This window comes from Maylandia zebra, linkage group LG3 (assembly GCF_041146795.1).
Source record: "Maylandia zebra isolate NMK-2024a linkage group LG3, Mzebra_GT3a, whole genome shotgun sequence".
Lineage (NCBI taxonomy): Eukaryota > Metazoa > Chordata > Actinopteri > Cichliformes > Cichlidae > Maylandia > Maylandia zebra.
The window spans coordinates 52,559,491-52,583,057 of record NC_135169.1 but is presented as its reverse complement, the minus strand read 5'-3'; the positions used below and the strand labels follow the sequence as shown (position 1 = coordinate 52,583,057).

General features: G+C 58.2%; 9 non-coding genes and 1 pseudogene across 9 annotated transcripts; all 10 read right to left on the bottom strand.

Moving 5' to 3' along the window:
• Positions 1-177: 177 nt before the first annotated feature.
• On the bottom strand, positions 178-296 carry LOC143417802 (5S ribosomal RNA). The gene has a single exon (XR_013097950.1). It is a non-coding gene; the product is annotated as a 5S ribosomal RNA (ribosomal RNA).
• Positions 297-2,850: 2,554 nt separating this feature from the next.
• On the bottom strand, positions 2,851-2,969 carry LOC143417527 (5S ribosomal RNA; annotated as a pseudogene).
• Positions 2,970-4,726: 1,757 nt separating this feature from the next.
• LOC143417162 (5S ribosomal RNA) lies at positions 4,727-4,845 on the bottom strand. Its single transcript, XR_013097379.1, has one exon. It is a non-coding gene; the product is annotated as a 5S ribosomal RNA (ribosomal RNA).
• Positions 4,846-8,018: 3,173 nt separating this feature from the next.
• Positions 8,019-8,137, bottom strand: LOC143417295 (5S ribosomal RNA). The gene has a single exon (XR_013097515.1). It is a non-coding gene; the product is annotated as a 5S ribosomal RNA (ribosomal RNA).
• Positions 8,138-9,961: 1,824 nt separating this feature from the next.
• Positions 9,962-10,080, bottom strand: LOC143417613 (5S ribosomal RNA). Its single transcript, XR_013097759.1, has one exon. It is a non-coding gene; the product is annotated as a 5S ribosomal RNA (ribosomal RNA).
• Positions 10,081-13,840: 3,760 nt separating this feature from the next.
• LOC143417161 (5S ribosomal RNA) lies at positions 13,841-13,959 on the bottom strand. Its single transcript, XR_013097378.1, has one exon. It is a non-coding gene; the product is annotated as a 5S ribosomal RNA (ribosomal RNA).
• Positions 13,960-14,893: 934 nt separating this feature from the next.
• LOC143417610 (5S ribosomal RNA) lies at positions 14,894-15,012 on the bottom strand. Its single transcript, XR_013097756.1, has one exon. It is a non-coding gene; the product is annotated as a 5S ribosomal RNA (ribosomal RNA).
• Positions 15,013-16,184: 1,172 nt separating this feature from the next.
• On the bottom strand, positions 16,185-16,303 carry LOC143417160 (5S ribosomal RNA). The gene has a single exon (XR_013097377.1). It is a non-coding gene; the product is annotated as a 5S ribosomal RNA (ribosomal RNA).
• A 2,925-nt stretch (positions 16,304-19,228) lies between these two features.
• On the bottom strand, positions 19,229-19,347 carry LOC143417801 (5S ribosomal RNA). The gene has a single exon (XR_013097949.1). It is a non-coding gene; the product is annotated as a 5S ribosomal RNA (ribosomal RNA).
• A 2,589-nt stretch (positions 19,348-21,936) lies between these two features.
• LOC143417800 (5S ribosomal RNA) lies at positions 21,937-22,055 on the bottom strand. Its single transcript, XR_013097948.1, has one exon. It is a non-coding gene; the product is annotated as a 5S ribosomal RNA (ribosomal RNA).
• Between the last annotated feature and the right edge of the window lie 1,512 nt (positions 22,056-23,567).

Below are 23,567 nucleotides of genomic sequence, written 5' to 3'. Positions count from 1 at the left end.
CCCAGCCGGTCACTCAGGCCCTGGTGTGGTGTAGGTGGCATCAGCTAGCAGCACAAGACATTGGAAAACAGCCAAAAGCAATGTCGTTAATGTGCCCTCATTAATGGGCAGCTGCTTTTGGTCTTTTAATACACCCCTTCTCTGGATCAAAAGCGGTTCAATGACATGAAAATGAAAGGCTTACAGCACCAGGTATTCCCAGGCAGTCTCCCATCCAAGTACTAACCAAGCCCAGCCCTGCTTAGCTTCCGAGATCAGACGAGGTCGGGCGTGCTCAGGGTGGTATGGCCGTAAGCTGCTGGCCCCAGCACAATGTCTCAATTTATGGATTCAACTGATTAGGTGGCAAGTACCTGAAGTTACGAAGACAATCCTATAACCATACATGCATGTTTGCATAATACCATAACCCAAAGGCTCAGTTTGGCATTTATCTAACAGCACAGGCCCTGGATTGTTGAAGATGGCCTCTGGAACCAGCACAGGGCCTGGTGTGTTGTACATGGCCACAGCAAGCAGCACAGGGCCAGGTTTGGTGAAGATGGCCTCGGCCAGAAGCACAGGGTCTGGTGTGATATGAGTGGCCTGAGCAAGAGCCACAGGCCCTGGTGTGGTGTAGGTGGCCTCAGCCAGCAGCCACAGGCCCTTGTGCGGTGTAAGTGGCCTCAGCCAGCAGCCACAGGCCCTGGTGTGGTGTAAGTGGCCTCAGCCAGAAGCCACAGGCACTGGTGTGGTGTAAGTGCCCTCAGCCAGCAGCCACAGGCCCTGGTGTGGTGTAAGTGACCTCAGCCAGCAGCCACAGGCCCTGGTGTGGTGAAAGTGGCCTCAGCCAGCAGCCACAGGCCCTGGTGTGGTGTAAGTGACCTCAGCCAGCAGCCACAGGCCCTGGTGTGGTGTAAGTGGACTCAGCCAGTGCCACAGGCCCTGGTGTGGTGTAAGTGGCCTGAGCAAGAGTCACAGACCCTGGTGTGGTGTAATTGGCCTCAATAGCAACTAATGCCCTGGTGTGGTGTAAGTGACCTCAGCCAGCAGCCACAGGCCCTGGTGTGGTGTAAGTGGCCTCAGCCAGCAGCCACAGGCCCTGGTGTGGTGTAAGTGGCCTCAGCCAGCAGCCACAGGCCCTGGTGTGGTGTAAGTGGCCTGAGCAAGAGTCACAGACCCTGGTGTGGTGTAATTGGCCTCAATAGCAACTAATGCCCTGGTGTGGTATAAGTGACCTCAGCCAGCAGCCACAGGCACTGGTGTGGTGTAAGTGCCCTCAGCCAGCAGCCACAGGCCCTGGTGTGGTGTAAGTGGCCTCAGCCAGCAGCCACAGGCACTGGTGTGGTGTAAGTGGCCTCAGCCAGCAGCCACAGGCCCTGGTGTGGTGTAAGTGGCCTGAGCAAGAGCCACAGGCCCTGGTGTGGTGTAAGTGGCCTCAGCCAGAAGCCACAGGCACTGGTGTGGTGTAAGTGCCCTCAGCCAGCAGCCACAGGCCCTGGTGTGGTGTAAGTGACCTCAGCCAGCAGCCACAGGCACTGGTGTGGTGTAAGTGGCCTCAGCCAGCAGCCACAGGCACTGGTGTGGTGTAAGTGCCCTCAGCCAGCAGCCACAGGCCCTGGTGTGGTGTAAGTGACCTCAGCCAGAGCCACAGGCCCTGGTGTGGTGTAAGTGGCCTCAGCCAGCAGCCACAGGCCATGGTGTGGTGTAAGTGGCCTCAATAGCAACTAAGGCCCTGGTGTGGTGTAAGTGGCCTCAGCCAGAGCCACAGGCCCTGGTGTGGTGTAAGTGGCCTCAGCCAGAGCCACAGGCCATGGTGTGGTGTAAGTGGCCTCAATAGCAACTAAGGCCCTGGTGTGGTGTAAGTGGCCTCAGCCAGCAGCCACAGGCCCTGGTGTGGTGTAAGTGGCCTCAGCCAGAGCCACAGGCCATGGTGTGGTGTAAGTGGCCTCAATAGCAACTAAGGCCCTGGTGTGGTGTAAGTGGCCTCAGCCAGAGCCACAGGCCCTGGTGTGGTGTAAGTGGCCTGAGCAAGAGCCACAGACCCTGGTGTGGTGTAATTGGCCTCAATAGCAACTAAGGCCCTGGTGTGGTGTAGGTGGCCTCAGCCAGCAGCCACAGGCCCTGGTGTGGTGTAAGTGGCCTCAGCCAGCAGCCACAGGCCCTGGTGTGGTGTAAGTGGCCTCAGAAGCAAATAAGGCCGTGGTGTGGTGTATGTGGCCTCAGCCAGCAGCCACAGGCCCTGGTGTGGTGTAAGTGGCCTCAATAGCAACTAAGGCCCTGGTGTGGTGTAAGTGGCCTCAGCCAGCAGCCACAGGCCCTGGTGTGGTGTAAGTCGCCTCATCCAGCAGCCACAGGCCCTGGTGTGGTGTAAGTGGCCTCAGCCAGAGCCACAGGCCCTGGTGTGGTGTAATTGGCCTCAATAGCAACTAATGCCCTGGTGTGGTGTAAGTGGCCTCAGCCAGCAGCCACAGGCCCTGGTGTGGTGTAAGTGGCCTCAGCCAGCAGCCACAGGCCCTGATGTGGTGTAAGTGGCCGCAGCCGGTCACTCAGGCCCTGGTGTGGTGTAGGTGGGCTCAGCCAGCAGCCACAGGCCTTGGTGTGGTGTAAGTCGCCTCATCCAGCATCCACAAGCCCTGGTGTGGTGTAAGTGGCCTCAGCCAGATCTACAGGCCCTGATGTGGTGTAAGTGGCCCCAGCCGGTCACTCAGGCCCTGCGGTGGTGTAGGTGGCATCAGCTAGCAGCACAAGACATTGGAAAACAGCCAAAAGCAATGTCGTTAATGTGCCCTCATTAATGGGCAGCTGCTTTTGGTCTTTTAATACACCCCTTCTCTGGATCAAAAGCGGTTCAATGACATGAAAATGAAAGGCTTACAGCACCAGGTATTCCAAGGAAGTCTCCCATCCAAGTACTAACCAAGCCCAGCCCTGCTTAGCTTCCGAGATCAGATGAGGTCAGGGGTGCTGAGGGTGGTATGGCCGTAAGCTGCTGGCTCCAGCACAATGTCTCAATTTATGGATTCAAGTAATTAGGTGGCAAGTACCTGAAGTTACGAAGACAATCCTATAACCATACCTGCATGTTTGCATAATACCCTAACCCAAAGGCTCAGTTTAGCATTTATCCAACAGCACAGGCCCTGGATTGTTGAAGATGGCCTCAGGAACCAGAACAGGGCCTGGTGTGTTGTACATGGCCACAGCTAGCAGCACAGGGCCTGGTTTGGTGAAGATGGCCTCGGCCAGAAGCACAGGCCCTGGTGTGATATGAGTGGCCTGAGCAAGAGCCACAGGCCCTGGTGTTGTGTAATTGGCCTCAATAGCAACTAAGGCCCTGGTGTGGTGTAAGTGGCCTCAGCCAGAGCCACAGGCCCTGGTGTGGTGTAAGTGGCCTCAGCCAGAGCCACAGGCCATGGTGTGGTGTAAGTGGCCTCAATAGCAACTAAGGCCCTGGTGTGGTGTAAGTGGCCTCAGCCAGAGCCACAGGCCCTGGTGTGGTGTAAGTGGCCTGAGCAAGAGCCACAGACCCTGGTGTGGTGTAATTGGCCTCAATAGCAACTAATGCCCTGGTGTGGTGTAAGTGGCCTCAGCCAGCAGCCACAGGCCCTGGTGTGGTGTAAGTGGCCTGAGCAAGAGCCACAGACCCTGGTGTGGTGTAATTGGCCTCAATAGCAACTAAGGCCCTGGTGTGGTGTAGGTGGCCTCAGCCAGCAGCCACAGGCCCTGGTGTGGTGTAAGTGGCCTCAGCCAGAAGCCACAGGCACTGGTGTGGTGTAAGTGCCCTCAGCCAGCAGCCACAGGCCCTGGTGTGGTGTAATTGGCCTCAATAGCAACTAAGGCCCTGGTGTGGTGTAAGTGGCCTCAGCCAGCAGCCACAGGCCCTTGTGTGGTGTACATGGCCACAGCCAGCAGCCACAGGCCCTGGTGTGGTGTAAGTGGCCTCAATAGCAACTAAGGCCGTGGTGTGGTGTAAGTGGCCTCAGCCAGCAGCCACAGGCCTTGGTGTGGTGTAAGTCGCCTCATCCAGCAGCCACAGGCCCTGGTGTGGTGTAAGTGGCCTCAGCCAGCAGCCACAGGCCCTGGTGTGGTGTAAGTGGCCTCAGCCAGTGCCAGAGGCCCTGGTGTGGTGTAATTGGCCTCAATAGCAACTAAGGCCCTGGTGTGGTGTATGTGGCCTCAGCCAGCAGCCACAGGCCCTGGTGTGGTGTAAGTGGCCTCAGAAGCAAATAAGGCCGTGGTGTGGTGTAAGTGGCCTCAGCCAGTGCCACAGGCCCTGGTGTGGTGTAAGTGGCCTGAGCAAGAGCCACAGGCCCTGGTGTGGTGTAAGTGGTCTCAACCAGCAGCCACAGGCCCTTGTGTGGTGTAAGTGGCCTCAGCCAGCAGCCACAGGCCCTGGTGTGGTGTAAGTGGCCTGAGCAAGAGCCACAGACCCTGGTGTGGTGTAATTGGCCTCAATAGCAACTAAGGCCCTGGTGTGGTGTAGGTGGCCTCAGCCAGCAGCCACAGGCCTTGGTGTGGTGTAAGTGGCCTCAGCCAGAGCCACAGGCCCTGATATGGTGTAAGTGGCCCCAGCCGGTCACTCAGGCCCTGGTGTGGTGTAGGTGGCATCAGCTAGCAGCACAAGACATTGGAAAAGAGCCAAAAGCAATGTCGTTAATGTGCCCTCATTAATGGGCAGCTGCTTTTGGTCTTTTAATACACCCCTTCTCTGGATCAAAAGCGGTTCAATGACATGAAAATGAAAGGCTTACAGCACCAGGTATTCCAAGGAAGTCTCCCATCCAAGTACTAACCAAGCCCAGCCCTGCTTAGCTTCCGAGATCAGACGAGGTCGGGCGTGCTCAGGGTGGTATGGCCGTAAGCTGCTGGCCCCAGCACAATGTCTCAATTTATGGATTCAAGTGATTAGGTGGCAAGTACCTGAAGTTACGAAGACAATCCTATAACCATACCTGCATGTTTGCATAATACCCTAACCCAAAGGCTCAGTTTAGCATTTATCCAACAGCACAGGCCCTGGATTGTTGAAGATGGCCTCAGGAACCAGAACAGGGCCTGGTGTGTTGTACATGGCCACAGCTAGCAGCACAGGGCCTGGTTTGGTGAAGATGGCCTCGGCCAGAAGCACAGGGCCTGGTGTGATATGAGTGGCCTGAGCAAGAGCCACGGGCCCTGGTGTGGTGTAAGTGGCCTGAGCAAGAGCCACAGGCCCTGGTGTGGTGTAAGTGGCCTGAGCAAGAGCCACAGGCCCTGGTGTGGAGTAAGTGGCCTGAGCAAGAGCCACAGGCCCTGGTGTGGAGTAAGTGGCCTGAGCAAGAGCCACAGGCCCTGGTGTGGTGTAATTGGCCTCAATAGCAACTAAGGCCCTGGTGTGGTGTATGTGGCCTCAGCCAGCAGCCACAGGCCCTGGTGTGGTGTAAGTGGCCTCAGAAGCAAATAAGGCCGTGGTGTGGTGTATGTGACCTCAGCCAGGAGCCACAGGCCCTGGTGTGGTGTAAGTGGCCTCAGCCAGCAGCCACAGGCCCTGGTGTGGTGTAAGTGGCCTCAGCCAGCAGCCACAGGCCCTGGTGTGGTGTAAGTGGCCTCAGCCAGAGCCACAGGCCCTGGTGTAGTGTAAGTGGCCTCAGCCAGTGCCACAGGCCCTGGTGTGGTGTAAGTGGCCTGAGCAAGAGCCACAGACCCTGGTGTGGTGTAAGGGGCCTCAATAGCAACTAATGCCCTGGTGTGGTGTAAGTGGCCTCAGCCAGCAGCCACAGGCCCTGGTGTGGTGTAAGTGGCCTCAGCCAGCAGCCACAGGCCCTGGTGTGGTGTAAGTGGCCTGAGCCAGCAGCCACAGGCCCTGGTGTGGTGTAAGTGGCCTCAGCCAGAAGCCACAGGCACTGGTGTGGTGTAAGTGCCCTCAGCCAGCAGCCACAGGCCCTGGTGTGGTGTAAGTGGCCTCAGCCAGCAGCCACAGGCCCTGGTGTGGTGTAAGTGGACTCAGCCAGTGCCACAGGCCCTGGTGTGGTGTAAGTGGCCTGAGCAAGAGTCACAGACCCTGGTGTGGTGTAATTGGCCTCAATAGCAACTAATGCCCTGGTGTGGTGTAGGTGGCCTCAGCCAGCAGCCACAGGCCCTGGTGTGGTGTAAGTGGCCTCAATAGCAACTAAGGCCCTGGTGTGGTGTAAGTGGCCTCAGCCAGCAGCACAGGGCCTGGTGTGTTGTACATGGCCACAGCAAGCAGCACTGGGCCAGGTTTGGTGAAGATGGCCTTGGCCAGAAGCACAGGGTCTGGTGTGATATGAGTGGCCTGAGCAAGAGCCACAGGCCCTGGTGTGGTGTAGGTGGCCTCAGCCAGCAGCCACAGGCCCTTGTGTGGTGTAAGTGGCCTCAGCCAGCAGCCACAGGCCCTGGTGTGGTGTAAGTGGCCTCAGCCAGCAGCCACAGGCCCTTGTGTGGTGTAAGTGGCCTCAGCCAGCAGCCACAGGCCCTGGTGTGGTTTAAGTGGCCTCAGCCAGCAGCCACAGGCCCTGGTGTGGTGTAAGTGGCCTCAGCCAGCAGCCACAGGCCCTGGTGTGGTGTAAGTGGCCTCAGCCAGCCGCCACAGGCCCTGGTGTGGTGTAAGTGGCCTCAGCCAGCAGCCACAGGCCCTGGTGTGGTGTAAGTGGACTCAGCCAGTGCCACAGGCCCTGGTGTGGTGTAAGTGGCCTGAGCAAGAGTCACAGACCCTGGTGTGGTGTAATTGGCCTCAATAGCAACTAATGCCCTGGTGTGGTGTAGGTGGCCTCAGCCAGCAGCCACAGGCCCTGGTGTGGTGTAAGTGGCCTCAGCCAGCAGCCACAGGCCCTGGTGTGGTGTACGTGGCCTCAGCCAGCAGCCACAGGCCCTGGTGTGGTGTAAGTGGCCTCAGCCAACAGCCACAGGCCCTGGTGTGGTGTAAGTGGCCTCAGCCAGAGCCACAGGACCTGGTGTGGTGTAAGTGGCCTCAGCCAGTGCCACAGGCCCTGGTGTGGTGTAAGTGGCCTGAGCAAGAGCCACAGACCCTGGTGTGGTGTAATTGGCCTCAATAGCAACTAATGCCCTGGTGTGGTGTAGGTGGCCTCAGCCAGCAGCCACAGGCCCTGGTGTGGTGTAAGTGGCCTCAGCCAGTGCCACAGGCCCTGGTGTGGTGTAAGTGGCCTGAGCAAGAGTCACAGACCCTGGTGTGGTGTAATTGGCCTCAATAGCAACTAATGCCCTGGTGTGGTGTAGGTGGCCTCAGCCAGCAGCCACAGGCCCTGGTGTGGTGTAAGTGGCCTCAGCCAGTGCCACAGGCCCTGGTGTGGTGTAAGTGGCCTGAGCAAGAGCCACAGACCCTGGTGTGGTGTAATTGGCCTCAATAGCAACTAATGCCCTGGTGTGGTGTAGGTGGCCTCAGCCAGCAGCCACAGGCCCTGGTGTGGTGTAAGTGGCCTCAGCCAGTGCCACAGGCCCTGGTGTGGTGTAAGTGGCCTGAGCAAGAGTCACAGACCCTGGTGTGGTGTAATTGGCCTCAATAGCAACTAATGCCCTGGTGTGGTGTAGGTGGCCTCAGCCAGCAGCCACAGGCCCTGGTGTGGTGTAAGTGGCCTCAGCCAGTGCCACAGGCCCTGGTGTGGTGTAATTGGCCTCAATAGCAACTAATGCCCTGGTGTGGTGTAAGTGGCCTCAGCCAGCAGCCACAGGCCCTGGTGTGGTGTAATTGGCCTCAATAGCAACTAAGGCCCTGGTGTGGTGTAATTGGCCTCAATAGCAACTAAGGCCCTGGTGTGGTGTAAGTGGCCTCAGCCAGCAGCCACAGGCCCTGGTGTGGTGTAAGTGGCCTCAGCCAGAGCCACAGGCCCTGATGTGGTGTAAGTGGCCCCAGCCGGTCACTCAGGCCCTGGTGTGGTGTAGGGGGCATCAGCTAGCAGCACAAGACATTGGAAAAGAGCCAAAAGCAATGTCGTTAATGTGCCCTCATTAATGGGCAGCTGCTTTTGGTCTTTTAATACACCCCTTCTCTGGATCAAAAGCGGTTCAATGACATGAAAATGAAAGGCTTACAGCACCAGGTATTCCAAGAAAGTCTCCCATCCAAGTACTAACCAAGCCCAGCCCTGCTTAGCTTCCGAGATCAGACGAGGTCGGGCGTGCTCAGGGTGGTATGGCCGTAAGCTGCTGGCCCCAGCACAATGTCTCAATTTATGGATTCAAGTGATTAGGTGGCAAGTACCTGAAGTTACGAAGACAATCCTATAACCATACCTGCATGTTTGCATAATACCCTAACCCAAAGGCTCAGTTTAGCATTTATCCAACAGCACAGGCCCTGGTTTGTTGAAGATGGCCTCAGGAACCAGAACAGGGCCTGGTGTGTTGTACATGGCCACAGCTAGCAGCAGAGGGCCTGGTTTGGGGAAGATGGCCTCGGCCAGAAGCACAGGGCCTGGTGTGATATGAGTGGCCTGAGCAAGAGCCACAGGCCCTGGTGTGGTGTAAGTGGCCTGAGCAAGAGCCACAGGCCCTGGTGTGGAGTAAGTGGCCTGAGCAAGAGCCACAGGCCCTGGTGTGGTGTAAGTGGCCTGAGCAAGACCACAGGCCCTGGTGTGGTGTAATTGGCCTCAATAGCAACTAAGGCCCTGGTGTGGTGTATGTGGCCTCAGCCAGCAGCCACAGGCCCTGGTGTGGTGTAAGTGGCCTCAGCCAGCAGCCACAGGCCCTGGTGTGGTGTAAGTGGCCTCAGCCAGCAGCCACAGGCCCTGGTGTGGTGGAAGTGGCCTCAGCCAGAGCCACAGGCCCTGGTGTGGTGTAAGTGGCCTCAGCCAGTGCCACAGGCCCTGGTGTGGTGTAAGTGGCCTGAGCAAGAGCCACAGACCCTGGTGTGGTGTAATTGGCCTCAATAGCAACTAATGCCCTGGTGTGGTGTAGGTGGCCTCAGCCCTGTGGTGTAAGTGGCCTCAGCCAGTGCCACAGGCCCTGGTGTGGTGTAAGTGGCCTCAGCCAGCAGCCACAGGCCCTGGTGTGGTGTAAGGGGCCTCAATAGCAACTAATGCCCTGGTGTGGTGTAAGTGGCCTCAGCCAGCAGCCACAGGCACTGGTGTGGTGTAAGTGGCCTCAGCCAGCAGCCACAGGCCCTGGTGTGGTGTAAGTGGCCTGAGCCAGCAGCCACAGGCCCTGGTGTGGTGTAAGTGCCCTCAGCCAGCAGCCACAGGCCCTGGTGTGGTGTAAGTGGCCTGAGCAAGAGCCACAGGCCCTGGTGTGGTGTAAGTGGCCTCAGCCAGAAGCCACAGGCCCTGGTGTGGTGTAAGTGCCCTCAGCCAGCAGCCACAGGCCCTGGTGTGGTGTAAGTGACCTCAGCCAGCAGCCACAGGCCCTGGTGTGGTGTAAGTGGCCTCAGCCAGCAGCCACAGGCCCTGGTGTGGTGTAAGTGGCCTCAGCCAGTGCCACAGGCCCTGGTGTGGTGTAAGTGGCCTGAGCAAGAGTCACAGACCCTGGTGTGGTGTAATTGGCCTCAATAGCAACTAATGCCCTGGTGTGGTGTAGGTGGCCTCAGCCAGCAGCCACAGGCCCTGGTGTGGTGTAAGTGGCCTCAGCCAGTGCCACAGGCCCTGGTGTGGTGTAAGTGGCCTGAGCAAGAGCCACAGACCCTGGTGTGGTGTAATTGGCCTCAATAGCAACTAATGCCCTGGTGTGGTGTAGGTGGCCTCAGCCAGCAGCCACAGGCCCTGGTGTGGTGTAAGTGGCCTCAGCCAGCAGCCACAGGCCCTGGTGTGGTGTAAGTGGCCTGAGCAAGAGCCACAGGCCCTGATGTGGTGTAAGTGGCCCCAGCCGGTCACTCAGGCCCTGGTGTGGTGTAGGTGGCATCAGCTAGCAGCACAAGACATTGGAAAACAGCCAAAAGCAATGTCGTTAATGTGCCCTCATTAAAGGGCAGCTGCTTTTGGTCTTTTAATACACCCCTTCTCTGGCTCAAAAGCGGTTCAATGACATGAAAATGAAAGGCTTACAGCACCAGGTATTCCCAGGTAGTCTCCCATCCAAGTACTAACCAAGCCCAGCCCTGCTTAGCTTCCGAGATCAGACGAGGTCGGGCGTGCTCAGGGTGGTATGGCCGTAAGCTGCTGGCCCCAGCACAATGTCTCAATTTATGGATTCAACTGATTAGGTGGCAAGTACCTGAAGTTACGAAGACAATCCTTTAACCATACCTGCATGTTTGCATAATACCCTAACCCAAAGGCTCAGTTTGGCATTTATCTAACAGCACAGGCCCTGGATTGTTGAAGATGGCCTCAGGAACCAGCACAGGGCCTGGTGTGTTGTACATGGCCACAGCTAGCAGCACAGGGCCTGGTTTGGTGAAGATGGCCTCGGCCAGATGCGCAGGGCCTGGTGTGATGTGAGTGGCCTGAGCAAGAGCCACAGGCCCTGGTGTGGTGTAAGTGGCCTCAGCCAGAAGCCACAGGCACTGGTGTGGTGTAAGTGGCCTCAGCCAGCAGCCACAGGCCCTGGTGTGGTGTAAGTGGCCTCAGCCAGCAGCCACAGGCCCTGGTGTGGTGTAAGTGGCCTCAGCCAGCAGCCACAGGCCCTGGTGTGGTGTAAGTGGCCTCAGCCAGAGCCACAGGTCCTGGTGTGGTGTAAGTGGCCTGAGCCAGTGCCACAGGCCCTGGTGTGGTGTAAGTGGCCTGAGCAAGAGCCACAGACCCTGGTGTGGTGTAATTGGCCTCAATAGCAACTAATGCCCTGGTGTGGTGTAGGTGGCCTCAGCCAGCAGCCACAGGCCCTGGTGTGGTGTAAGTGGCCTCAATAGCAACTAATGCCCTGGTGTGGTGTAAGTGGCCTCATCCAGCAGCCACAGGCCCTGGTGTGGTGTAAGTGGCCTGAGCAAGAGCCACAGGCCCTGGTGTGGTGTAATTGGCCTCAATAGCAACTAATGCCCTGGTGTGGTGTAGGTGGCCTCAGCCAGCAGCCACAGGCCCTGGTGTGGTGTAAGTGGCCTCAGCCAGTGCCACAGGCCCTGGTGTGGTGTAATTGGCCTCAATAGCAACTAATGCCCTGGTGTGGTGTAAGTGGCCTCAGCCAGCAGCCACAGGCCCTGGTGTGGTGTAATTGGCCTCAATAGCAACTAAGGCCCTGGTGTGGTGTAATTGGCCTCAATAGCAACTAAGGCCCTGGTGTGGTGTAAGTGGCCTCAGCCAGCAGCCACAGGCCCTGGTGTGGTGTAAGTGGCCTCAGCCAGAGCCACAGGCCCTGGTGTGGTGTAAGTGGCCTGAGCAAGAGCCACAGGCCCTGGTGTGGTGTAAGTGGCCTCAGCCAGAAGCCACAGGCCCTGGTGTGGTGTAAGTGCCCTCAGCCAGCAGCCACAGGCCCTGGTGTGGTGTAAGTGGCCTCAGCCAGAGCCACAGGCCCTGGTGTGGTGTAAGTGGCCTGAGCAAGAGCCACAGACCCTGGTGTGGTGTAAGGGGCCTCAATAGCAACTAATGCCCTGGTGTGGTGTAAGTGGCCTCAGCCAGCAGCCACAGGCACTGGTGTGGTGTAAGTGGCCTCAGCCAGCAGCCACAGGCCCTGGTGTGGTGTAAGTGGCCTCAGCCAGCAGCCACAGGCCCTGGTGTGGTGTAAGTGGCCTGAGCCAGCAGCCACAGGCCCTGGTGTGGTGTAAGTGGCCTCAGCCAGAAGCCACAGGCACTGGTGTGGTGTAAGTGCCCTCAGCCAGCAGCCACAGGCCCTGGTGTGGTGTAAGTGGCCTCAGCCAGCAGCCACAGGCCCTGGTGTGGTGTAAGTGGACTCAGCCAGTGCCACAGGCCCTGGTGTGGTGTAAGTGGCCTGAGCAAGAGTCACAGACCCTGGTGTGGTGTAATTGGCCTCAATAGCAACTAATGCCCTGGTGTGGTGTAGGTGGCCTCAGCCAGCAGCCACAGGCCCTGGTGTGGTGTAAGTGGCCTCAGCCAGCAGCCACAGGCCCTGGTGTGGTGTACGTGGCCTCAGCCAGCAGCCACAGGCCCTGGTGTGGTGTAAGTGGCCTCAGCCAACAGCCACAGGCCCTGGTGTGGTGTAAGTGGCCTCAGCCAGAGCCACAGGCCCTGGTGTGGTGTAAGTGGCCTCAGCCAGTGCCACAGGCCCTGGTGTGGTGTAAGTGGCCTGAGCAAGAGCCACAGACCCTGGTGTGGTGTAATTGGCCTCAATAGCAACTAATGCCCTGGTGTGGTGTAGGTGGCCTCAGCCAGCAGCCACAGGCCCTGGTGTGGTGTAAGTGGCCTCAGCCAGTGCCACAGGCCCTGGTGTGGTGTAAGTGGCCTGAGCAAGAGTCACAGACCCTGGTGTGGTGTAATTGGCCTCAATAGCAACTAATGCCCTGGTGTGGTGTAGGTGGCCTCAGCCAGCAGCCACAGGCCCTGGTGTGGTGTAAGTGGCCTCAGCCAGCAGCCACAGGCCCTGGTGTGGTGTAAGTGGCCTCAGCCAGCAGCCACAGGCCCTGGTGTGGTGTAAGTGGACTCAGCCAGTGCCACAGGCCCTGGTGTGGTGTAAGTGGCCTGAGCAAGAGTCACAGACCCTGGTGTGGTGTAATTGGCCTCAATAGCAACTAATGCCCTGGTGTGGTGTAGGTGGCCTCAGCCAGCAGCCACAGGCCCTGGTGTGGTGTAAGTGGCCTCAGCCAGCAGCCACAGGCCCTGGTGTGGTGTACGTGGCCTCAGCCAGCAGCCACAGGCCCTGGTGTGGTGTAAGTGGCCTCAGCCAGAAGCCACAGGCCCTGGTGTGGTGTAAGTGGCCTCAGCCAGAGCCACAGGCCCTGGTGTGGTGTAAGTGGCCTCAGCCAGTGCCACAGGCCCTGGTGTGGTGTAAGTGGCCTGAGCAAGAGCCACAGACCCTGGTGTGGTGTAATTGGCCTCAATAGCAACTAATGCCCTGGTGTGGTGTAGGTGGCCTCAGCCAGCAGCCACAGGCCCTGGTGTGGTGTAAGTGGCCTCAGCCAGTGCCACAGGCCCTGGTGTGGTGTAAGTGGCCTGAGCAAGAGTCACAGACCCTGGTGTGGTGTAATTGGCCTCAATAGCAACTAATGCCCTGGTGTGGTGTAGGTGGCCTCAGCCAGCAGCCACAGGCCCTGGTGTGGTGTAAGTGGCCTCAGCCAGTGCCACAGGCCCTGGTGTGGTGTAAGTGGCCTGAGCAAGAGCCACAGACCCTGGTGTGGTGTAATTGGCCTCAATAGCAACTAATGCCCTGGTGTGGTGTAGGTGGCCTCAGCCAGCAGCCACAGGCCCTGGTGTGGTGTAAGTGGCCTCAGCCAGTGCCACAGGCCCTGGTGTGGTGTAAGTGGCCTGAGCAAGAGTCACAGACCCTGGTGTGGTGTAATTGGCCTCAATAGCAACTAATGCCCTGGTGTGGTGTAGGTGGCCTCAGCCAGCAGCCACAGGCCCTGGTGTGGTGTAAGTGGCCTCAGCCAGTGCCACAGGCCCTGGTGTGGTGTAATTGGCCTCAATAGCAACTAATGCCCTGGTGTGGTGTAAGTGGCCTCAGCCAGCAGCCACAGGCCCTGGTGTGGTGTAATTGGCCTCAATAGCAACTAAGGCCCTGGTGTGGTGTAATTGGCCTCAATAGCAACTAAGGCCCTGGTGTGGTGTAAGTGGCCTCAGCCAGCAGCCACAGGCCCTGGTGTGGTGTAAGTGGCCTCAGCCAGAGCCACAGGCCCTGATGTGGTGTAAGTGGCCCCAGCCGGTCACTCAGGCCCTGGTGTGGTGTAGGTGGCATCAGCTAGCAGCACAAGACATTGGAAAAGAGCCAAAAGCAATGTCGTTAATGTGCCCTCATTAATGGGCAGCTGCTTTTGGTCTTTTAATACACCCCTTCTCTGGATCAAAAGCGGTTCAATGACATGAAAATGAAAGGCTTACAGCACCAGGTATTCCAAGGAAGTCTCCCATCCAAGTACTAACCAAGCCCAGCCCTGCTTAGCTTCCGAGATCAGACGAGGTCGGGCGTGCTCAGGGTGGTATGGCCGTAAGCTGCTGGCCCCAGCACAATGTCTCAATTTATGGATTCAAGTGATTAGGTGGCAAGTACCTGAAGTTACGAAGACAATCCTATAACCATACCTGCATGTTTGCATAATACCCTAACCCAAAGGCTCAGTTTAGCATTTATCCAACAGCACAGGCCCTGGATTGTTGAAGATGGCCTCAGGAACCAGAACAGGGCCTGGTGTGTTGTACATGGCCACAGCTAGCAGCACAGGGCCTGGTTTGGTGAAGATGGCCTCGGCCAGAAGCACAGGGCCTGGTGTGATATGAGTGGCCTGAGCAAGAGCCACAGGCCCTGGTGTGGTGTAAGTGGCCTCAGCCAGTGCCACAGGCCCTGGTGTGGTGTAAGTGGCCTGAGCAAGAGTCACAGACCCTGGTGTGGTGTAATTGGCCTCAATAGCAACTAATGCCCTGGTGTGGTGTAGGTGGCCTCAGCCAGCAGCCACAGGCCCTGGTGTGGTGTAAGTGGCCTCAGCCAGTGCCACAGGCCCTGGTGTGGTGTAAGTGGCCTGAGCAAGAGCCACAGACCCTGGTGTGGTGTAATTGGCCTCAATAGCAACTAATGCCCTGGTGTGGTGTAAGTGGCCTCAGCCAGCAGCCACAGGCCCTGGTGTGGTGTAAGTGGCCTGAGCAAGAGCCACAGACCCTGGTGTGGTGTAATTGGCCTCAATAGCAACTAATGCCCTGGTGTGGTGTAAGTGGCCTCAGCCAGCAGCCACAGGCCCTGATGTGGTGTAAGTGGCCCCAGCCGGTCACTCAGGCCCTGGTGTGGTGTAGGTGGCATCAGCTAGCAGCACAAGACATTGGAAAACAGCCAAAAGCAATGTCGTTAATGTGCCCTCATTAAAGGGCAGCTGCTTTTGGTCTTTTAATACACCCCTTCTCTGGCTCAAAAGCGGTTCAATGACATGAAAATGAAAGGCTTACAGCACCAGGTATTCCCAGGTAGTCTCCCATCCAAGTACTAACCAAGCCCAGCCCTGCTTAGCTTCCGAGATCAGACGAGGTCGGGCGTGCTCAGGGTGGTATGGCCGTAAGCTGCTGGCCCCAGCACAATGTCTCAATTTATGGATTCAACTGATTAGGTGGCAAGTACCTGAAGTTACGAAGACAATCCTTTAACCATACCTGCATGTTTGCATAATACCCTAACCCAAAGGCTCAGTTTGGCATTTATCTAACAGCACAGGCCCTGGATTGTTGAAGATGGCCTCAGGAACCAGCACAGGGCCTGGTGTGTTGTACATGGCCACAGCTAGCAGCACAGGGCCTGGTTTGGTGAAGATGGCCTCGGCCAGATGCGCAGGGCCTGGTGTGATGTGAGTGGCCTGAGCAAGAGCCACAGGCCCTGGTGTGGTGTAAGTGGCCTCAACCAGAAGCCACAGGCACTGGTGTGGTGTAAGTGGCCTCAGCCAGCAGCCACAGGCCCTGGTGTGGTGTAAGTGGCCTCAGCCAGCAGCCACAGGCCCTGGTGTGGTGTAAGTGGCCTCAGCCAGCAGCCACAGGCCCTGGTGTGGTGTAAGTGGCCTCAGCCAGAGCCACAGGTCCTGGTGTGGTGTAAGTGGCCTGAGCCAGTGCCACAGGCCCTGGTGTGGTGTAAGTGGCCTGAGCAAGAGCCACAGACCCTGGTGTGGTGTAATTGGCCTCAATAGCAACTAATGCCCTGGTGTGGTGTAGGTGGCCTCAGCCAGCAGCCACAGGCCCTGGTGTGGTGTAAGTGGCCTCAATAGCAACTAATGCCCTGGTGTGGTGTAAGTGGCCTCATCCAGCAGCCACAGGCCCTGGTGTGGTGTAAGTGGCCTGAGCAAGAGCAACAGGCCCTGGTGTGGTGTAATTGGCCTCAATAGCAACTAAGGCCCTGGTGTGGTGTAGGTGGCCTCAGCCAGCAGCCACAGGCCCTGGTGTGGTGTAAGTGGCCTCAATAGCAACTAATGCCCTGGTGTGGTGTAAGTGGCCTCAGCCAGCAGCCACAGGCCCTGGTGTGGTGTAATTGGCCTCAGCCAGAGCCACAGGCCCTGATGTGGTGTAAGTGGCCCCAGCCGGTCACTCAGGCCCTGGTGTGGTGTAGGTGGCATCAGCTAGCAGCACAAGACATTGGAAAAGAGCCAAAAGCAATGTCGTTAATGTGCCCTCATTAATGGGCAGCTGCTTTTGGTCTTTTAATACACCCCTTCTCTGGATCAAAAGCGGTTCAATGACATGAAAATGAAAGGCTTACAGCACCAGGTATTCCAAGGAAGTCTCCCATCCAAGTACTAACCAAGCCCAGCCCTGCTTAGCTTCCGAGATCAGACGAGGTCGGGCGTGCTCAGGGTGGTATGGCCGTAAGCTGCTGGCCCCAGCACAATGTCTCAATTTATGGATTCAAGTGATTAGGTGGCAAGTACCTGAAGTTACGAAGACAATCCTATAACCATACCTGCATGTTTGCATAATACCCTAACCCAAAGGCTCAGTTTAGCATTTATCCAACAGCACAGGCCCTGGATTGTTGAAGATGGCCTCAGGAACCAGAACAGGGCCTGGTGTGTTGTACATGGCCACAGCTAGCAGCACAGGGCCTGGTTTGGTGAAGATGGCCTCGGCCAGAAGCACAGGGCCTGGTGTGATATGAGTGGCCTGAGCAAGAGCCACAGGCCCTGGTGTGGTGTAAGTGGCCTGAGCAAGAGCCACAGGCCCTGGTGTGGTGTAAGTGGCCTGAGCAAGAGCCACAGGCCCTGGTGTGGAGTAAGTGGCCTGAGCATGAGCCACAGGCCCTGGTGTGGAGTAAGTGGCCTGAGCAAGAGCCACAGGCCCTGGTGTGGTGTAATTGGCCTCAATAGCAACTAAGAGCCTGGTGTGGTGTATGTGGCCTCAGCCAGCAGCCACAGGCCCTGGTGTGGTGTAAGTGGCCTCAGAAGCAAATAAGGCCGTGGTGTGGTGTATGTGACCTCAGCCAGGAGCCACAGGCCCTGGTGTGGTGTAAGTGGCCTCAGCCAGCAGCCACAGGCCCTGGTGTGGTGTAAGTGGCCTCAGCCAGCAGCCACAGGCCCTGGTGTGGTGTAAGTGGCCTCAGCCAGAGCCACAGGCCCTGGTGTAGTGTAAGTGGCCTCAGCCAGTGCCACAGGCCCTGGTGTGGTGTAAGTGGCCTGAGCAAGAGCCACAGACCCTGGTGTGGTGTAAGGGGCCTCAATAGCAACTAATGCCCTGGTGTGGTGTAAGTGGCCTCAGCCAGCAGCCACAGGCACTGGTGTGGTGTAAGTGGCCTCAGCCAGCAGCCACAGGCCCTGGTGTGGTGTAAGTGGCCTCAGCCAGCAGCCACAGGCCCTGGTGTGGTGTAAGTGGCCTGAGCCAGCAGCCACAGGCCCTGGTGTGGTGTAAGTGGCCTGAGCAAGAGCCACAGACCCTGGTGTGGTGTAATTGGCCTCAATAGCAACTAATGCCCTGGTGTGGTGTAATTGGCCTCAATAGCAACTAAGGCCCTGGTGTGGTGTATGTGGCCTCAGCCAGCAGCCACAGGCCCTGGTGTGGTGTAAGTGGCCTCAGAAGCAAATAAGGCCGTTGTGTGGTGTATGTGACCTCAGCCAGGAGCCACAGGCCCTGGTGTGGTGTAAGTGGCCTCAGCCAGCAGCCACAGGCCCTGGTGTGGTGTAAGTGGCCTCAGCCAGAGCCACAGGCCCTGGTGTGGTGTAAGTGGCCTCAGCCAGTGCCACAGGCCCTGGTGTGGTGTAAGTGGCCTGAGCAAGAGCCACAGACCCTGGTGTGGTGTAATTGGCCTCAGCCCTGTGGTGTAAGTGGCCTCAGCCAGTGCCACAGGCCCTGGTGTGGTGTAAGTGGCCTCAGCCAGCAGCCACAGGCCCTGGTGTGGTGTAAGGGGCCTCAATAGCAACTAATGCCCTGGTGTGGTGTAAGTGGCCTCAGCCAGCAGCCACAGGCACTGGTGTGGTGTAAGTGGCCTCAGCCAGCAGCCACAGGCCCTGGTGTGGTGTAAGTGGCCTGAGCCAGCAGCCACAGGCCCTGGTGTGGTGTAAGTGGCCTCAGCCAGAAGCCACAGGCACTGGTGTGGTGTAAGTGCCCTCAGCCAGCAGCCACAGGCCCTGGTGTGGTGTAAGTGGCCTCAGCCAGCAGCCACAGGCCCTGGTGTGGTGTAAGTGGACTCAGCCAGTGCCACAGGCCCTGGTGTGGTGTAAGTGGCCTGAGCAAGAGTCACAGACCCTGGTGTGGTGTAATTGGCCTCAATAGCAACTAATGCCCTGGTGTGGTGTAGGTGGCCTCAGCCAGCAGCCACAGGCCCTGGTGTGGTGTAAGTGGCCTCAGCCAGTGCCACAGGCCCTGGTGTGGTGTAAGGGGCCTCAATAGCAACTAATGCCCTGGTGTGGTGTAAGTGGCCTCAGCCAGCAGCCACAGGCACTGGTGTGGTGTAAGTGCCCTCAGCCAGCAGCCACAGGCCCTGGTGTGGTGTAAGTGGCCTCAGCCAGCAGCCACAGGCCCTGGTGTGGTGTAAGTGGCCTCAGCCAGCAGCCACAGGCCCTGGTGTGGTGTAAGTGGCCTGAGCAAGAGCCACAGGCCCTGGTGTGGTGTAAGTGGCCTCAGCCAGAAGCCACAGGCCCTGGTGTGGTGTAAGTGCCCTCAGCCAGCAGCCACAGGCCCTGGTGTGGTGTAAGTGACCTCAGCCAGCAGCCACAGGCCCTGGTGTGGTGTAAGTGGCCTCAGCCAGCAGCCACAGGCCCTGGTGTGGTGTAAGTGGCCTCAGCCAGTGCCACAGGCCCTGGTGTGGTGTAAGTGGCCTGAGCAAGAGTCACAGACCCTGGTGTGGTGTAATTGGCCTCAATAGCAACTAATGCCCTGGTGTGGTGTAGGTGGCCTCAGCCAGCAGCCACAGGCCCTGGTGTGGTGTAAGTGGCCTCAGCCAGTGCCACAGGCCCTGGTGTGGTGTAAGTGGCCTGAGCAAGAGCCACAGACCCTGGTGTGGTGTAATTGGCCTCAATAGCAACTAATGCCCTGGTGTGGTGTAAGTGGCCTCAGCCAGCAGCCACAGGCCCTGGTGTGGTGTAAGTGGCCTGAGCAAGAGCCACAGGCCCTGATGTGGTGTAAGTGGCCCCAGCCGGTCACTCAGGCCCTGGTGTGGTGTAGGTGGCATCAGCTAGCAGCACAAGACATTGGAAAACAGCCAAAAGCAATGTCGTTAATGTGCCCTCATTAATGGGCAGCTGCTTTTGGTCTTTTAATACACCCCTTCTCTGGATCAAAAGCGGTTCAATGACATGAAAATGAAAGGCTTACAGCACCAGGTATTCCCAGGCAGTCTCCCATCCAAGTACTAACCAAGCCCAGCCCTGCTTAGCTTCCGAGATCAGACGAGGTCGGGCGTGCTCAGGGTGGTATGGCCGTAAGCTGCTGGCCCCAGCACAATGTCTCAATTTATGGATTCAACTGATTAGGTGGCAAGTACCTGAAGTTACGAAGACAATCCTTTAACCATACCTGCATGTTTGCATAATACCCTAACCCAAAGGCTCAGTTTGGCATTTATCTAACAGCACAGGCCCTGGATTGTTGAAGATGGCCTCAGGAACCAGCACAGGGCCTGGTGTGTTGTACATGGCCACAGCTAGCAGCACAGGGCCTGGTTTGGTGAAGATGGCCTCGGCCAGAAGCGCAGGGCCTGGTGTGATGTGAGTGGCCTGAGCAAGAGCCACAGGCCCTGGTGTGGTGTAAGTGGCCTCAGCCAGAAGCCACAGGCACTGGTGTGGTGTAAGTGGCCTCAGCCAGCAGCCACAGGCCCTGGTGTGGTGTAAGTGGCCTCAGCCAGCAGCCACAGGCCCTGGTGTGGTGTACGTGGCCTCAGCCAGCAGCCACAGGCCCTGGTGTGGTGTAAGTGGCCTCAGCCAGAGCCACAGGTCCTGGTGTGGTGTAAGTGGCCTGAGCCAGTGCCACAGGCCCTGGTGTGGTGTAAGTGGCCTGAGCAAGAGCCACAGACCCTGGTGTGGTGTAATTGGCCTCAATAGCAACTAATGCCCTGGTGTGGTGTAGGTGGCCTCAGCCAGCAGCCACAGGCCCTGGTGTGGTGTAAGTGGCCTCAATAGCAACTAATGACCTGGTGTGGTGTAAGTGGCCTCATCCAGCAGCCACAGGCCCTGGTGTGGTGTAAGTGGCCTCAGCCAGAGCCACAGGCCCTGGTGTGGAGTAAGTGGCCTGAGCAAGACCACAGGCCCTGGTGTGGTGTAATTGGCCTCAATAGCAACTAAGGCCCTGGTGTGGTGTATGTGGCCTCAGCCAGCAGCCACAGGCCCTGGTGTGGTGTAAGTGGCCTGAGCAAGACCACAAGCCCTGGTGTGGTGTAATTGGCCTCAATAGCAACTAAGGCCCTGGTGTGGTGTATGTGGCCTCAGCCAGCAGCCACAGGCCCTGGTGTGGTGTAAGTGGCCTCAGAAGCAAATAAGGCCGTGGTGTGGTGTATGTGACCTCAGCCAGGAGCCACAGGCCCTGGTGTGGTGTAAGTGGCCTCAGCCAGCAGCCACAGGCCCTGGTGTGGTGTAAGTGGCCTCAGCCAGCAGCCACAGGCCCTGGTGTGGTGTAAGTGGCCTCAGCCAGAGCCACAGGCCCTGGTGTAGTGTAAGTGGCCTCAGCCAGTGCCACAGGCCCTGGTGTGGTGTAAGTGGCCTGAGCAAGAGCCACAGACCCTGGTGTGGTGTAAGGGGCCTCAATAGCAACTAATGCCCTGGTGTGGTGTAAGTGGCCTCAGCCAGCAGCCACAGGCACTGGTGTGGTGTAAGTGGCCTCAGCCAGCAGCCACAGGCCCTGGTGTGGTGTAAGTGGCCTCAGCCAGCAGCCACAGGCCCTGGTGTGGTGTAAGTGGCCTGAGCCAGCAGCCACAGGCCCTGGTGTGGTGTAAGTGGCCTCAGCCAGAAGCCACAGGCACTGGTGTGGTGTAAGTGCCCTCAGCCAGCAGCCACAGGCCCTGGTGTGGTGTAAGTGACCTCAGCCAGCAGCCACAGGCCCTGGTGTGGTGTAAGTGGCCTCAGCCAGCAGCCACAGGCCCTGGTGTGGTGTAAGTGGACTCAGCCAGTGCCACAGGCCCTGGTGTGGTGTAAGTGGCCTCAGCAAGAGTCACAGACCCTGGTGTGGTGTAATTGGCCTCAATAGCAACTAATGCCCTGGTGTGGTGTAGGTGGCCTCAGCCAGCAGCCACAGGCCCTGGTGTGGTGTAAGTGGCCTCAGAAGCAAATAAGGCCCTGGTGTGGTGTAAGTGGCCTCAATAGCAACTAAGGCCCTGGTGTGGTGTAAGTGGCCTCAGCCAGCAGCACAGGGCCTGGTGTGTTGTACATGGCCACAGCAAGCAGCACTGGGCCAGGTTTGGTGAAGATGGGCTTGGCCAGAAGCACAGGGTCTGTTGTGATATGAGTGGCCTGAGCAAGAGCCACAGGCCCTGGTGTGGTGTAGGTGGCCTCAGCCAGCAGCCACAGGCCCTTGTGTGGTGTAAGTGGCCTCAGCCAGCAGCCACAGGCCCTGGTGTGGTGTAAGTGGCCTCAGCCAGCAGCCACAGGCCCTTGTGTGGTGTAAGTGGCCTCAGCCAGCAGCCACAGGCCCTGGTGTGGTTTAAGTGGCCTCAGCCAGCAGCCACAGGCCCTGGTGTGGTGTAAGTGGCCTCAGCCAGCAGCCACAGGCCCTGGTGTGGTGTAAGTGGCCTCAGCCAGCAGCCACAGGCCCTGGTGTGGTGTAAGTGGCCTCAGCCAGCAGCCACAGGCCCTGGTGTGGTGTAAGTGGCCTCAGCCAGAGCCACAGGCCCTGATGTGGTGTAAGTGGCCCCAGCCGGTCACTCAGGCCCTGGTGTGGTGTAGGTGGCATCAGCTAGCAGCACAAGACATTGGAAAAGAGCCAAAAGCAATGTCGTTAATGTGCCCTCATTAATGGGCAGCTGCTTTTGGTCTTTTAATACACCCCTTCTCTGGATCAAAAGCGGTTCAATGACATGAAAATGAAAGGCTTACAGCACCAGGTATTCCCAGGCAGTCTCCCATCCAAGTACTAACCAAGCCCAGCCCTGCTTAGCTTCCGAGATCAGACGAGGTCGGGCGTGCTCAGGGTGGTATGGCCGTAAGCTGCTGGCCCCAGCACAATGTCTCAATTTATGGATTCAACTGATTAGGTGGCAAGTACCTGAAGTTACGAAGACAATCCTTTAACCATACCTGCATGTTTGCATAATACCCTAACCCAAAGGCTCAGTTTAGCATTTATCTAACAGCACAGACCCTGGATTGTTGAAGATGGCCTCAGGAACCAGCACAGGGCCTGGTGTGTTGTACATGGCCACAGCTAGCAGCACAGGGCCTGGTTTGGTGAAGATGGCCTCGGCCAGAAGCACAGGGCCTGGTGTGATGTGAGTGGCCTGAGCAAGAGCCACAGGCCTTGGTGTGGTGTAAGTGGCCTCAGCCAGAAGCCACAGGCACTGGTGTGGTGTAAGTGCCCTCAGCCAGCAGCCACAGGCCCTGGTGTGGTGTAAGTGGCCTCAGCCAGCAGCCACAGGCCCTGGTGTGGTGTAAGTGGCCTCAGCCAGCAGCCACAGGCCCTGGTGTGGTGTAAGTGGCCTCAGCCAGTGCCACAGGCCCTGGTGTGGTGTAAGTGGCCTGAGCAAGAGTCACAGACCCTGGTGTGGTGTAATTGGCCTCAATAGCAACTAATGCACTGGTGTGGTGTAAGTGGCCTCAGCCAGCAGCCACAGGCCCTGGTGTGGTGTAAGTGGCCTCAGCCAGCAGCCACAGGCCCTGGTGTGGTGTAAGTGGCCTCAGCCAGCAGCCACAGGCCCTGGTGTGGTGTAAGTGGCCTGAGCCAGCAGCCACAGGCCCTGGTGTGGTGTAAGTGGCCTGAGCAAGAGCCACAGACCCTGGTGTGGTGTAATTGGCCTCAATAGCAACTAATGCCCTGGTGTGGTGTAATTGGCCTCAATAGCAACTAAGGCCCTGGTGTGGTGTATGTGGCCTCAGCCAGCAGCCACAGGCCCTGGTGTGGTGTAAGTGGCCTCAGAAGCAAATAAGGCCGTTGTGTGGTGTATGTGACCTCAGCCAGGAGCCACAGGCCCTGGTGTGGTGTAAGTGGCCTCAGCCAGCAGCCACAGGCCCTGGTGTGGTGTAAGTGGCCTCAGCCAGAGCCACAGGCCCTGGTGTGGTGTAAGTGGCCTCAGCCAGTGCCACAGGCCCTGGTGTGGTGTAAGTGGCCTGAGCAAGAGCCACAGACCCTGGTGTGGTGTAATTGGCCTCAGCCCTGTGGTGTAAGTGGCCTCAGCCAGTGCCACAGGCCCTGGTGTGGTGTAAGTGGCCTCAGCCAGCAGCCACAGGCCCTGGTGTGGTGTAAGGGGCCTCAATAGCAACTAATGCCCTGGTGTGGTGTAAGTGGCCTCAGCCAGCAGCCACAGGCACTGGTGTGGTGTAAGTGGCCTCAGCCAGCAGCCACAGGCCCTGGTGTGGTGTAAGTGGCCTGAGCCAGCAGCCACAGGCCCTGGTGTGGTGTAAGTGGCCTCAGCCAGAAGCCACAGGCACTGGTGTGGTGTAAGTGCCCTCAGCCAGCAGCCACAGGCCCTGGTGTGGTGTAAGTGGCCTCAGCCAGCAGCCACAG